Source organism: Triturus cristatus, chromosome 12, assembly GCF_964204655.1.
Source record: "Triturus cristatus chromosome 12, aTriCri1.1, whole genome shotgun sequence".
NCBI classification, from domain to species: Eukaryota; Metazoa; Chordata; class Amphibia; order Caudata; family Salamandridae; genus Triturus; species Triturus cristatus.
This window is the reverse complement of record NC_140595.1, coordinates 723746942-723761169: the sequence shown is the minus strand read 5'-3', so window position 1 is coordinate 723761169 and position 14228 is coordinate 723746942. Positions and strand designations below refer to the sequence as shown.

The 14228-nt window shown below is 40.7% G+C and overlaps 6 non-coding genes across 6 annotated transcripts; all 6 read right to left on the bottom strand.

Annotated features, from left to right (window-relative positions):
- Window positions 1–2076: 2076 nt before the first annotated feature.
- Window positions 2077–2158, bottom strand: TRNAS-AGA (transfer RNA serine (anticodon AGA)). The gene has a single exon. It is a non-coding gene; the product is annotated as a tRNA-Ser (tRNA).
- A 2588-nt stretch (window positions 2159–4746) lies between these two features.
- Window positions 4747–4818, bottom strand: TRNAH-GUG (transfer RNA histidin (anticodon GUG)). Its single transcript has one exon. It is a non-coding gene; the product is annotated as a tRNA-His (tRNA).
- A 1281-nt stretch (window positions 4819–6099) lies between these two features.
- Window positions 6100–6181, bottom strand: TRNAS-AGA (transfer RNA serine (anticodon AGA)). The gene has a single exon. It is a non-coding gene; the product is annotated as a tRNA-Ser (tRNA).
- A 2584-nt stretch (window positions 6182–8765) lies between these two features.
- Window positions 8766–8837, bottom strand: TRNAH-GUG (transfer RNA histidin (anticodon GUG)). The gene has a single exon. It is a non-coding gene; the product is annotated as a tRNA-His (tRNA).
- A 1281-nt stretch (window positions 8838–10118) lies between these two features.
- TRNAS-AGA (transfer RNA serine (anticodon AGA)) lies at window positions 10119–10200 on the bottom strand. The gene has a single exon. It is a non-coding gene; the product is annotated as a tRNA-Ser (tRNA).
- Window positions 10201–14111: 3911 nt separating this feature from the next.
- On the bottom strand, window positions 14112–14193 carry TRNAS-AGA (transfer RNA serine (anticodon AGA)). Its single transcript has one exon. It is a non-coding gene; the product is annotated as a tRNA-Ser (tRNA).
- Window positions 14194–14228: the final 35 nt, after the last annotated feature.

Sequence of the window (14228 nt, the reverse complement as noted above, 5' to 3'; positions counted from 1 at the left end):
ACTCAGGGGTCTCCCAGGGGAGTCCCAGCCTACTTGCCCAGCCTTAAACTCCCCTTTTATTACATATCATTTACACCTAAGGTAGGCCCTAGGTAGTCCTAGGTGCATGATGCTATGTAAGTAAAAAATAAGATATGTACTTTGGTGGTTCGCGTGTCCTGTAAGTACCAAACAGTCTATTTCATTTTTCACTACTGTGAGGTCTACCCCTCTCATAGGTTAGCTCTGTGTATTCCCCTATACTTTTTATTTGGTAATTCCATATCGGAGAGGAGTAGCTTTATTTATTTATTGAAAATCCTACTTACTGGTGAGGTTGGATTTAACTTTACTATTTTAGAAATGCCACTTTTAGAGAGTGAACATTTCTCTGCACTTACTGCTCTATTTGCCTGAAACCTGGCCCCAATACACGTCTGGATTGGGCTGGGTGACAGCAAAATGTGTGCCTTCCCTCTAGAGAGCCACAACACAGGTCACTCAACTGCACCTGGGGAGTGAGCTCCGCTCCCCCTCCACCCCCAATAGGTTCAAGAACGATAATTTATGTAAGTAAATACATTATAGCAACAGCTTATAATCATGCGAGTTTAAATCATTTGTTGTTAGATGGTTTAAATATTTGAAAGGATCTGTTTATAATAGACATTTTACAAAAACCACTGGTACATTTGCTAATTCTGTAAAATTAACACCCAACTGCCGTGACATTGCCAACCACAATGCCGTGACTCGGATTCGAACCGAGGTTGCTGCAGCCACAACACAGAGTACTAACCACTATACGATCACGGCGAGCTACTTGGGCTCAATGATGTACAGTGACATGGAGAATTTATAATTCGGAACACTCAGGGCTGTTCCTGTGATAGGCTGGATGTATTCATTGCTTCCTCATTCCTCATTCAGAGGCTGCGTCTCCTCAGTGGTTGATAGGCTGAAACCGTTTCCTGGCCGCATGCTTGTGAAATGCCAGGAGTCAAAGATCACACATTACACTTGCTGACCTGTGATGGGACACCAATGCAGAGAAACCCACCTGGCACAGACCTTCTATTCTGTCTATTAGACCTGCATCTTCCCTGCACCTTTCAAGCCATTTGTATGTGAAGCACGAAAGAGTTAGAGAGTGATCCATCTACACTTTTATAGGGAGGATGTCGCCGTGAGCTCATCCCAGCTAATCACACGAACAGCAGAAAAGCAAGATAAATACACAGTTGAGGGGTGGGCTGCATGGTTATGTTTTTGAGTAAATATTTAAACTGACCTCAGTGGCTCATTAGCAGAGCTGCGGCTAATGACTGGTGCCAAATCATGATGAAGCAAGCACCATGGCTCGTAGGGGACCCACAAAACGCTTTTCTTAGCTCACTGAATTAAAGTATAAACTTCCGCCGTGTGTGAGTGGTAAAGGCTTGTTAATATGGTTCCTTTTCCAATTCAAGTCTGAGAACAAGAGGCAGGAACCACGTGGCTTCGGAAGCTCAGGAAAGTAGCCACCAACCACAGAGAAAGAGAGAACTGGCAGTATGAGAGGTGGAGAAAACAGAAGCGGGAGCAAGGAGCTCAAATGAGATTGATGGCGTTTAAATAGAGCGCGTAAAGGAACAGTTACACAGCTAAGAAATGGGAAAGACAGACTAGGGAAAAAAACACAGAAAGAGCCTGTAGATGAAATTCTCTTCCTGGGACAGCAGGTTAAGAGAAATTACACATGGGGAGGTTAAGCATGTAACACGGGGGAGAATAAAAAAGAAAATGCAGTTTTATGAAGTGTGTTTGCCAATCCAGCCAGCACTTTTGTTCTATTTCTCTCTTTGCGTCTTTTATTGGTAAAGTAACTTTCAAGTGCATGCGCAGGTATGAATGAGAGAGCAACGGTATAATAATTTGAAGCGTTTACACCAGTGCTAAAGTAGGAATGAGGTGTAGCAAAGACATGAAAGAGGTAGCGATAACAAATATGTGGAGAGGCAATAGTGACACAAAAATAAGCCACCTATTTATAAAACTGAAATGGAAGAAATACTAAAGGTTAACTTCTGAAATTGTAGCCGATAATAAAAAGATTCTCGTTGTTGGCAGGATTCGAACCTGCGCGGGGATACCCCAATGGATTTCTAGTCCATCGCCTTAACCACTCGGCCACAACAACTTGCTGTAAGCTGCCTGCAAATATTTTGTTTGAAAGTTTTGAAGTTTTCCCACATCAAAGTACTGATATTCTGCAATGCGCTTTTTAAAAACAATGTTTTTTTCATCATGCACGTTCTGTCCTAAAAACAAAAATTGCATGAGTATATCTCTGGATCTGTAAAAGGATACGCTTGCATTCAAACTCTCTTGTGGCACTCAAGTTTTTTGGACCCTGTTGCACTCTGTTTTTGCGCTGCTTTTAGTCTACGACCCATATTACAGAAGTCAACCATCTCTGAGTATTTGGGACTCCTTTGTAAGTGCCTTATCTTTAATCCTTGAAAAGCTCTATAATAAAGGGGTCTGTCAAAGATTGCTTGAATGGAAGATAAAAGAAGGCCCACTTGTCTCACCAAATGCAGTAGAGAAACCTGATGTTTTACTCATGTTATCCTTAGTTCAGTTTTTGTTAGACCTGGCATCCTTAAGGTGGCCTACCAGCAACCTTTTTGCTTTTCACCTCACGTTTTGCTGTATCTTTATGTTGGCCTTAGGACTCTAATCACTTTATCACTACTGTGAGAAAGTGGCTCTGTATATACTGTTCCCAAATAGGTACAGTGTGCACAGAGTCCCCAGTCCCCAGAGGTTTGGCAGAGGCTAAAGTTAGATATAACCTTACTCTCTAAAGTGGTAGCTTGCCGAGCAGTAAGGCAGTATCAGAGTACAGTGTAAAACATTTGTTGTACACACTCAGTCAGCAAATGGTCTCACACACTCAAGAACTGAACTCTAGGCCATTGGTTTGCATAAAAAAGATATTGTTGTTTTATTTTAGAACCAACAATAAGTATCAAAAGATACTTTCTCAGAATGAGATGCTTTAGTTAAATACTTTGCAATAGGCAATTGACTTTTACAGGTCATAGTTACAGTTTATTGCAACAGGCAACACAATTTGAATCACAATAATACATTGAGCTCAATGGGAATTTTAAGTTATATGCAATTAATTACTTTCAGGATTACTTTTCTAAATCCAGGACTGGATCCTAGATTCAGTCCTGGGACAGTTCTTGGAAACAAGTGAGTAAATTTGTTTTAGTTACTGTTGTGATTTTTAAGCAATATTTTGCTATTTTAAAAGTTGACACTTAGAAACTTTTGCTGATCAAATTACCAATGTTATCCTATGGAAGGAAATTCACTTAGCAGGTAAGTGGGGTTATGGTTACTTTTTCTAGGTCAGTGTTGGATCCTAGATCTAGCACTACTGTACCACCTGTAAGCAGTTGAGAAACTACGTTTAAGTTAATCAGGCGATTTTTAAGGAATATTTACATGTTTGCAAAATCGACACTTAGAAGAAATTTCACAGAAAAACAGTCAATGGTTTCCTATGGAAGAAAATTCAAGTTACGGGTAAAGTACGTTCTCGTTACTTTTGTAATCCAGTGCTGGGCTCCTAGGCTCAGTACTGGGACATCTATCTAAAACAGGTAAACAATTACGTTTTCACAGTTGGTACGATTTTTAAAGTATATTTGTAAGTTTCAAAAATCGACACTTAGAAAATTTTCAGCAAAAAGCAGGCAATGATATCCCATGGAAGGAAATTCGAGTTACTGGTAAGTACGGTTAAAATTAATTTTCAGGGTCAGTACTGAGCTCCAAGATGAAGCACTGAGGTCTCTCCTGATAACAGGTGAGTAAATCAGAATTCGTTGTTCGGCTGATTTTAGATGAATATTTTAAAGTTCTAAAACTCCACACCACTTAGAAGAATTTCCAAGTGAAACCACTCAATGTTAGCCTATGGAAGAAAAGTGAGTTATCGGCTTTTAGGTAAGTACTCGACTGGCAGAGTTATGGTTCTGGGCATAGACTCAGGGGTCTCCCAGGAGAGTCCCAGCGTACTTGCCAAGCCTTAAACTCCCCTTTTATTACATATAATTTACACCTAAGGTAGGCCCTAGGTAGTCCTAGGTGCATGATGCTATGTAAGTAAAAAATAAGATATGTACTTTGGTGGTTCGCGTGTCCTGTAAGTACCAAACAGTCTATTTCATTTTTCACTACTGTGAGGTCTACCCCTCTCATAGGTTAGCTCTGTGTATTCCCCTATACTTTTTATTTGGTAATTCCATATCGGAGAGGAGTAGTTTAATTTATTTATTGAAAATCCTACTTACTGGTGAGGTTGGATTTAACTTTACTATTTTAGAAATGCCACTTTTAGAGAGTGAACATTTCTCTGCACTTACTGCTCTATTTGCCTGAAACCTGGCCCCAATACACGTCTGGATTGGGCTGGGTGACAGCAACATTTGTGCCTTCCCTCTAGAGAGCCACAACACAGGTCACTCAACTGCACCTGGGGGGTGAGCTCCGCTCCCCCTCCACCCCCAATAGGTTTAAGAACGATAATTTATGTAAGTAAATACATTATAGCTACAGCTTATAATCATGCGAGTTTAAATCATTTGTTGTTAGATGGTTTAAATATTTGAAAGGATCTGTTTATAATAGACATTTTACAAAAACCACTGGTACATTTGCTAATTCTGTAAAATTAACACCCAACTGCCGTGACATTGCCAACCACAATGCCGTGACTCGGATTCGAACCAAGGATGCTGCGGCCACAACGCAGAGTACTAACCACTATACGATCACGGCGAGCTACTTGGGCTCAATGATGTACAGTGACATGGAGAATTTATAATTCGGAACACTCAGGGCTGTTCCTGTGATAGGCTGGATGTATTCATTGCTTCCTCATTCCTCATTCAGAGGCTGCGTCTCCTCAGTGGTTGATAGGCTGAAACCGTTTCCTGGCCGCCTGCTTGTGAAATGCCAGGAGTCAAAGATCACACATTACACTTGCTGACCTGTGATGGGACACCAATGCAGAGAAACCCACCTGGCACAGACCTTCTATTCTGTCTATTAGACCTGCATCTTCCCTGCACCTTTCAAGCCATTTGTATGTGAAGCAAGAAAGAGTTAGAGAGTGATCCATCTACAGTTTTATAGGGAGGATGTCGCCGTGAGCTCATCCCAGCTAATCACACGAACAGCAGAAAAGCAAGATAAATACACAGTTGAGGGGTGGGCTGCATGGTTATGTTTTTGAGTAAATATTGAAACTGACCTCAGTGGCTCATTAGCAGAGCTGCGGCTAATGACTGGTGCCAAATCATGATGAAGCAAGCACCATGGCTCGTAGGGGACCCACAACACGCTTTTCTTAGCTCACTGAATTAAAGTATAAACTTCCGCCGTGTGTGAGTGGTAAAGGCTTGTTAATATGGTTCCTTTTCCAATTCAAGTCTGAGAACAAGAGGCAGGAACCACGTGGCTTCGGAAGCTCAGGAAAGTAGCCACCAACCACAGAGAAAGAGAGAACTGGCAGTATGAGAGGTGGAGAAAACAGAAGCGGGAGCAAGGAGCTCAAATGAGATTGATGGCGTTTAAATAGAGCGCGTAAAGGAACAGTTACACAGCTAAGAAATGGGAAAGACAGACTAGGGAAAAAAACACAGAAAGAGCCTGTAGATGAAATTCTCTTCCTGGGACAGCAGGTTAAGAGAAATTACACATGGGGAGGTTAAGCATGTAACACGGGGGAGAATAAAAAAGAAAATGCAGTTTTATGAAGTGTGTTTGCCAATCCAGCCAGCACTTTTGTTCTATTTCTCTCTTTGCGTCTTTTATTGGTAAAGTAACTTTCAAGTGCATGCGCAGGTATGAATGAGAGAGCAACGGTATAATAATTTGAAGCGTTTACACCAGTGCTAAAGTAGGAATGAGGTGTAGCAAAGACATGAAAGAGGTAGCGATAACAAATATGTGGAGAGGCAATAGTGACACAAAAATAAGCCACCTATTTATAAAACTGAAATGGAAGAAATACTAAAGGTTAACTTCTGAAATTGTAGCCGATAATAAAAAGATTCTCGTTGTTGGCAGGATTCGAACCTGCGTGGGGATACCCCAATGGATTTCTAGTCCATCGCCTTAACCACTCGGCCACAACAACTTGCTGTAAGCTGCCTGCAAATATTTTGTTTGAAAGTTTTGAAGTTTTCCCACATCAAAGTACTGATATTCTGCAATGCGCTTTTTAAAAACAATGTTTTTTTCATCATGCACGTTCTGTCCTAAAAACAAAAATTGCATGAGTATATCTCTGGATCTGTCAAAGGATACGCTTGCATTCAAACTCTCTTGTGGCACTCAATTTTTTGGACCCTGTTGCACTCTGTTTTTGCGCTTCTTTTAGTCTACGACCCATATTACAGAAGTCAAACATCTCTGAGTATTTGGGACTCCTTTGTAAGTGCCTTATCTTTAATCCTTGAAAAGCTCTATAATAAAGGGGTCTGTCAAAGATTGCTTGAATGGAAGATAAAAGAAGGCCCACTTGTCTCACCAAATGCAGTAGAGAAACCTGATGTTTTACTCATGTTATCTTTAGTTCAGTTTTTGTTAGACCTGGCATCCTTAAGGTGGCCTACCAGAAACCTTTTTGCTTTTCACCTCACGTTTTGCTGTATCTTTATGTTGGCCTTAGGACTCTAATCACTTTATCAATACTGTGAGAAAGTGGCTCTGTATATACTGTTCCCAAATAGGTACAGTGTGCACAGAGTCCCCAGTCCTCAGAGGTTTGGCAGAGGCTAAAGTTAGATATAACCTTACTCTCTAAAGTGGTAGCTTGCCGAGCAGTAAGGCAGTATCAGAGTACAGTGTAAAACATTTGTTGTACACACTCAGTCAGCAAATGGTCTCACACACTCAAGAACTGAACTCTAGGCCATTGGTTTGCATAAAAAAGATGTTGTTTTATTTGAGAACCAACAATAGGTATCAAAATATACTTTCTCAGAATGAGATGCTTTAGTTAAATACTTTGCAATAGGCAATTGACTTTTGCAGGTCATAGTTACAGTTTATTACAATAGGCAACACAATTTGAATCACAATAATACATTGAGCTCAATGGGAATTTTAAGTTATATGCAATTAATTACTTTCAGGATTACTTTTCTAAATCCAGGACTGGATCCTAGATTCAGTCCTGGGACAGTTCTTGGAAACAAGTGAGTAAATTCGTTTTAGTTACTGTTGTGATTTTTAAGCAATATTTTGCAATTTTAAAAGTTGACACTTAGAAACTTTTGCTGATCAAATTACCAATGTTATCCTATGGAAGGAAATTCACTTAGCAGGTAAGTGGGGTTATGGTTACTTTTTCTAGGTCAGTGTTGGATCCTAGATCCAGCACTACTGTACCACCTGTAAGCAGTTGAGAAACTACGTTTAAGTTATACAGGCGATTTTTAAGGAATATTTACATGTTTTCAAAATCGACACTTAGAAGAAATTTCACAGAAAAACAGTCAATGGTTTCCTATGGAAGAAAATTCAAGTTACGGGTAAAGTACGTTCTCGTTACTTTTGTAATCCAGTGCTGGGCTCCTAGGCTCAGTACTGGGACATCTATCTAAAACAGGTAAACAATTACGTTTTCACAGTTGGTACGATTTTTAAAGTATATTTGTAAGTTTCAAAAATCGACACTTAGAAAATTTTCAGCAAAAAGCAGGCAATGATATCCCATGGAAGGAAATTCGAGTTACTGGTAAGTACGGTTAAAATTACTTTTCAGGGTCAGTACTGAGCTCCAAGATGAAGCACTGAGGTCTCTCCTGATAACAGGTGAGTAAATCAAAATTCGTTGTTCGGCTGATTTTAGATGAATATTTTAAAGTTCTAAAACTCCACACCACTTAGAAGAATTTCCAAGTGAAACCACTCAATGTTAGCCTATGGAAGAAAAGTGAGTTATCGGCTTTTAGGTAAGTACTCGACTGGCAGAGTTATGGTTCTGGGCATAGACTCAGGGGTCTCCCAGGAGAGTCCCAGCGTACTTGCCAAGCCTTAAACTCCCCTTTTATTACATATAATTTACACCTAAGGTAGGCCCTAGGTAGTCCTAGGTGCATGATGCTATGTAAGTAAAAAATAAGATATGTACTTTGGTGGTTCGCGTGTCCTGTAAGTACCAAACAGTCTATTTCATTTTTCACTACTGTGAGGTCTACCCCTCTCATAGGTTAGCTCTGTGTATTCCCCTATACTTTTTATTTGGTAATTCCATATCGGAGAGGAGTAGTTTAATTTATTTATTGAAAATCCTACTTACTGGTGAGGTTGGATTTAACTTTACTATTTTAGAAATGCCACTTTTAGAGAGTGAACATTTCTCTGCACTTACTGCTCTATTTGCCTGAAACCTGGCACCAATACACGTCTGGATTGGGCTGGGTGACAACAAAATTTGTGCCTTCCCTCTAGAGAGCCACAACACAGGTCACTCAACTGCACCTGGGGGGTGAGCTCCGCTCCCCCTCCACCCCCAATAGGTTCAAGAACGATAATTTATGTAAGTAAATACATTATAGCTACAGCTTATAATCATGCGAGTTTAAATCATTTGTTGTTAGATGGTTTAAATATTTGAAAGGATCTGTTTATAATAGACATTTTACAAAAACCACTGGTACCTTTGCTAATTCTGTAAAATTAACACCCAACTGCCGTGACATTGCCAACCACAATGCCGTGACTCGGATTCGAACCGAGGTTGCTGCGGCCACAACGCAGAGTACTAACCACTATACGATCACGGCGAGCTACTTGGGCTCAATGACGTACAGTGACATGGAGAATTTATAATTCGGAACACTCAGGGCTGTTCCTGTGATAGGCTGGATGTATTCATTGCTTCCTCATTCCTCATTCAGAGGCTGCGTCTCCTCAGTGGTTGATAGGCTGAAACCGTTTCCTGGCCGCCTGCTTGTGAAATGCCAGGAGTCAAAGATCACACATTACACTTGCTGACCTGTGATGGGACACCAATGCAGAGAAACCCACCTGGCACAGACCTTCTATTCTGTCTATTAGACCTGCATCTTCCCTGCACCTTTCAAGCCATTTGTATGTGAAGCAAGAAAGAGTTAGAGAGTGATCCATCTACAGTTTTATAGGGAGGATGTCGCCGTGAGCTCATCCCAGCTAATCACACGAACAGCAGAAAAGCAAGATAAATACACAGTTGAGGGGTGGGCTGCATGGTTATGTTTTTGAGTAAATATTGAAACTGACCTCAGTGGCTCATTAGCAGAGCTGCGGCTAATGACTGGTGCCAAATCATGATGAAGCAAGCACCATGGCTCGTAGGGGACCCACAACACGCTTTTCTTAGCTCACTGAATTAAAGTATAAACTTCCGCCGTGTGTGAGTGGTAAAGGCTTGTTAATATGGTTCCTTTTCCAATTCAAGTCTGAGAACAAGAGGCAGGAACCACGTGGCTTCGGAAGCTCAGGAAAGTAGCCACCAACCACAGAGAAAGAGAGAACTGGCAGTATGAGAGGTGGAGAAAACAGAAGCGGGAGCAAGGAGCTCAAATGAGATTGATGGCGTTTAAATAGAGCGCGTAAAGGAACAGTTACACAGCTAAGAAATGGGAAAGACAGACTAGGGAAAAAAACACAGAAAGAGCCTGTAGATGAAATTCTCTTCCTGGGACAGCAGGTTAAGAGAAATTACACATGGGGAGGTTAAGCATGTAACACGGGGGAGAATAAAAAAGAAAATGCAGTTTTATGAAGTGTGTTTGCCAATCCAGCCAGCACTTTTGTTCTATTTCTCTCTTTGCGTCTTTTATTGGTAAAGTAACTTTCAAGTGCATGCGCAGGTATGAATGAGAGAGCAACGGTATAATAATTTGAAGCGTTTACACCAGTGCTAAAGTAGGACTGAGGTGTAGCAAAGACATGAAAGAGGTAGCGATAACAAATATGTGGAGAGGCAATAGTGACACAAAAATAAGCCACCTATTTATAAAACTGAAATGGAAGAAATACTAAAGGTTAACTTCTGAAATTGTAGCCGATAATAAAAAGATTCTCGTTGTTGGCAGGATTCGAACCTGCGTGGGGATACCCCAATGGATTTCTAGTCCATCGCCTTAACCACTCGGCCACAACAACTTGCTGTAAGCTGCCTGCAAATATTTTGTTTGAAAGTTTTGAAGTTTTCCCACATCAAAGTACTGATATTCTGCAATGCGCTTTTTAAAAACAATGTTTTTTTCATCATGCACGTTCTGTCCTAAAAACAAAAATTGCATGAGTATATCTCTGGATCTGTAAAAGGATACGCTTGCATTCAAACTCTCTTGTGGCACTCAATTTTTTGGACCCTGTTGCACTCTGTTTTTGCGCTTCTTTTAGTCTACGACCCATATTACAGAAGTCAAACATCTCTGAGTATTTGGGACTCCTTTGTAAGTGCCTTATCTTTAATCCTTGAAAAGCTCTATAATAAAGGGGTCTGTCAAAGATTGCTTGAATGGAAGATAAAAGAAGGCCCACTTGTCTCACCAAATGCAGTAGAGAAACCTGATGTTTTACTCATGTTATCCTTAGTTCAGTTTTTGTTAGACCTGGCCTCCTTAAGGTGGCCTACCAGCAACCTTTTTGCTTTTCACCTCACGTTTTGCTGTATCTTTATGTTGGCCTTAGGACTCTAATCACTTTATCAATACTGTGAGAAAGTGGCTCTGTATATACTGTTCCCAAATAGGTACAGTGTGCACAGAGTCCCCAGTCCTCAGAGGTTTGGCAGAGGCTAAAGTTAGATATAACCTTACTCTCTAAAGTGGTAGCTTGCCGAGCAGTAAGGCAGTATCAGAGTACAGTGTAAAACATTTGTTGTACACACTCAGTCAGCAAATGGTCTCACACACTCAAGAACTGAACTCTAGGCCATTGGTTTGCATAAAAAAGATGTTGTTTTATTTGAGAACCAACAATAGGTATCAAAATATACTTTCTCAGAATGAGATGCTTTAGTTAAATACTTTGCAATAGGCAATTGACTTTTGCAGGTCATAGTTACAGTTTATTACAATAGGCAACACAATTTGAATCACAATAATACATTGAGCTCAATGGGAATTTTAAGTTATATGCAATTAATTACTTTCAGGATTACTTTTCTAAATCCAGGACTGGATCCTAGATTCAGTCCTGGGACAGTTCTTGGAAACAAGTGAGTAAATTCGTTTTAGTTACTGTTGTGATTTTTAAGCAATATTTTGCAATTTTAAAAGTTGACACTTAGAAACTTTTGCTGATCAAATTACCAATGTTATCCTATGGAAGGAAATTCACTTAGCAGGTAAGTGGGGTTATGGTTACTTTTTCTAGGTCAGTGTTGGATCCTAGATCCAGCACTACTGTACCACCTGTAAGCAGTTGAGAAACTACGTTTAAGTTATACAGGCGATTTTTAAGGAATATTTACATGTTTGCAAAATCGACACTTAGAAGAAATTTCACAGAAAAACAGTCAATGGTTTCCTATGGAAGAAAATTCAAGTTACGGGTAAAGTACGTTCTCGTTACTTTTGTAATCCAGTGCTGGGCTCCTAGGCTCAGTACTGGGACATCTATCTAAAACAGGTAAACAATTACGTTTTCACAGTTGGTACGATTTTTAAAGTATATTTGTAAGTTTCAAAAATCGACACTTAGAAAATTTTCAGCAAAAAGCAGGCAATGATATCCCATGGAAGGAAATTCGAGTTACTGGTAAGTACGGTTAAAATTACTTTTCAGGGTCAGTACTGAGCTCCGAGATGCAGCACTGAGGTCTCTCCTGATAACAGGTGAGTAAATCAGAATTCGTTGTTCGGCTGATTTTAGATGAATATTTTAAAGTTCCAAAACTCCACACCACTTAGAAGAATTTCCAAGTGAAACAACTCAATGTTAGCCTATGGAAGAAAAGTGAGTTATCGGCTTTTAGGTAAGTACTCGACTGGCAGAGTTATGGTTCTGGGCATAGACTCAGGGGTCTCCCAGGGGAGTCCCAGCCTACTTGCCCAGCCTTAAACTCCCCTTTTATTACATATCATTTACACCTAAGGTAGGCCCTAGGTAGTCCTAGGTGCATGATGCTATGTAAGTAAAAAATAAGATATGTACTTTGGTGGTTCGCGTGTCCTGTAAGTACCAAACAGTCTATTTCATTTTTCACTACTGTGAGGTCTACCCCTCTCATAGGTTAGCTCTGTGTATTCCCCTATACTTGGAGTAGCTTTATTTATTTATTGAAAATCCTACTTACTGGTGAGGTTGGATTTAACTTTACTATTTTAGAAATGCCACTTTTAGAGAGTGAACATTTCTCTGCACTTACTGCTCTATTTGCCTGAAACCTGGCCCCAATACACGTCTGGATTGGGCTGGGTGACAGCAAAATGTGTGCCTTCCCTCTAGAGAGCCACAACACAGGTCACTCAACTGCACCTGGGGAGTGATCTCCGCTCCCCCTCCACCCCCAATAGGTTCAAGAACGATAATTTATGTAAGTAAATACATTATAGCAACAGCTTATAATCATGCGAGTTTAAATCATTTGTTGTTAGATGGTTTAAATATTTGAAAGGATCTGTTTATAATAGACATTTTACAAAAACCACTGGTACATTTGCTAATTCTGTAAAATTAACACCCAACTGCCGTGACATTGCCAACCACAATGCCGTGACTCGGATTCGAACCGAGGTTGCTGCAGCCACAACACAGAGTACTAACCACTATACGATCACGGCGAGCTACTTGGGCTCAATGATGTACAGTGACATGGAGAATTTATAATTCGGAACACTCAGGGCTGTTCCTGTGATAGGCTGGATGTATTCATTGCTTCCTCATTCCTCATTCAGAGGCTGCGTCTCCTCAGTGGTTGATAGGCTGAAACCGTTTCCTGGCCGCCTGCTTGTGAAATGCCAGGAGTCAAAGATCACACATTACACTTGCTGACCTGTGATGGGACACCAATGCAGAGAAACCCACCTGGCACAGACCTTCTATTCTGTCTATTAGACCTGCATCTTCCCTGCACCTTTCAAGCCATTTGTATGTGAAGCACGAAAGAGTTAGAGAGTGATCCATCTACACTTTTATAGGGAGGATGTCGCCGTGAGCTCATCCCAGCTAATCACACGAACAGCAGAAAAGCAAGATAAATACACAGTTGAGGGGTGGGCTGCATGGTTATGTTTTTGAGTAAATATTTAAACTGACCTCAGTGGCTCATTAGCAGAGCTGCGGCTAATGACTGGTGCCAAATCATGATGAAGCAAGCACCATGGCTCGTAGGGGACCCACAAAACGCTTTTCTTAGCTCACTGAATTAAAGTATAAACTTCCGCCGTGTGTGAGTGGTAAAGGCTTGTTAATATGGTTCCTTTTCCAATTCAAGTCTGAGAACAAGAGGCAGGAACCACGTGGCTTCGGAAGCTCAGGAAAGTAGCCACCAACCACAGAGAAAGAGAGAACTGGCAGTATGAGAGGTGGAGAAAACAGAAGCGGGAGCAAGGAGCTCAAATGAGATTGATGGCGTTTAAATAGAGCGCGTAAAGGAACAGTTACACAGCTAAGAAATGGGAAAGACAGACTAGGGAAAAAAACACAGAAAGAGCCTGTAGATGAAATTCTCTTCCTGGGACAGCAGGTTAAGAGAAATTACACATGGGGAGGTTAAGCATGTAACACGGGGGAGAATAAAAAAGAAAATGCAGTTTTATGAAGTGTGTTTGCCAATCCAGCCAGCACTTTTGTTCTATTTCTCTCTTTGCGTCTTTTATTGGTAAAGTAACTTTCAAGTGCATGCGCAGGTATGAATGAGAGAGCAACGGTATAATAATTTGAAGCGTTTACACCAGTGCTAAAGTAGGAATGAGGTGTAGCAAAGACATGAAAGAGGTAGCGATAACAAATATGTGGAGAGGCAATAGTGACACAAAAATAAGCCACCTATTTATAAAACTGAAATGGAAGAAATACTAAAGGTTAACTTCTGAAATTGTAGCCGATAATAAAAAGATTCTCGTTGTTGGCAGGATTCGAACCTGCGCGGGGATACCCCAATGGATTTCTAGTCCATCGCCTTAACCACTCGGCCACAACAACTTGCTGTAAGCTGCCTGCAAATATTTTGTTTGAAA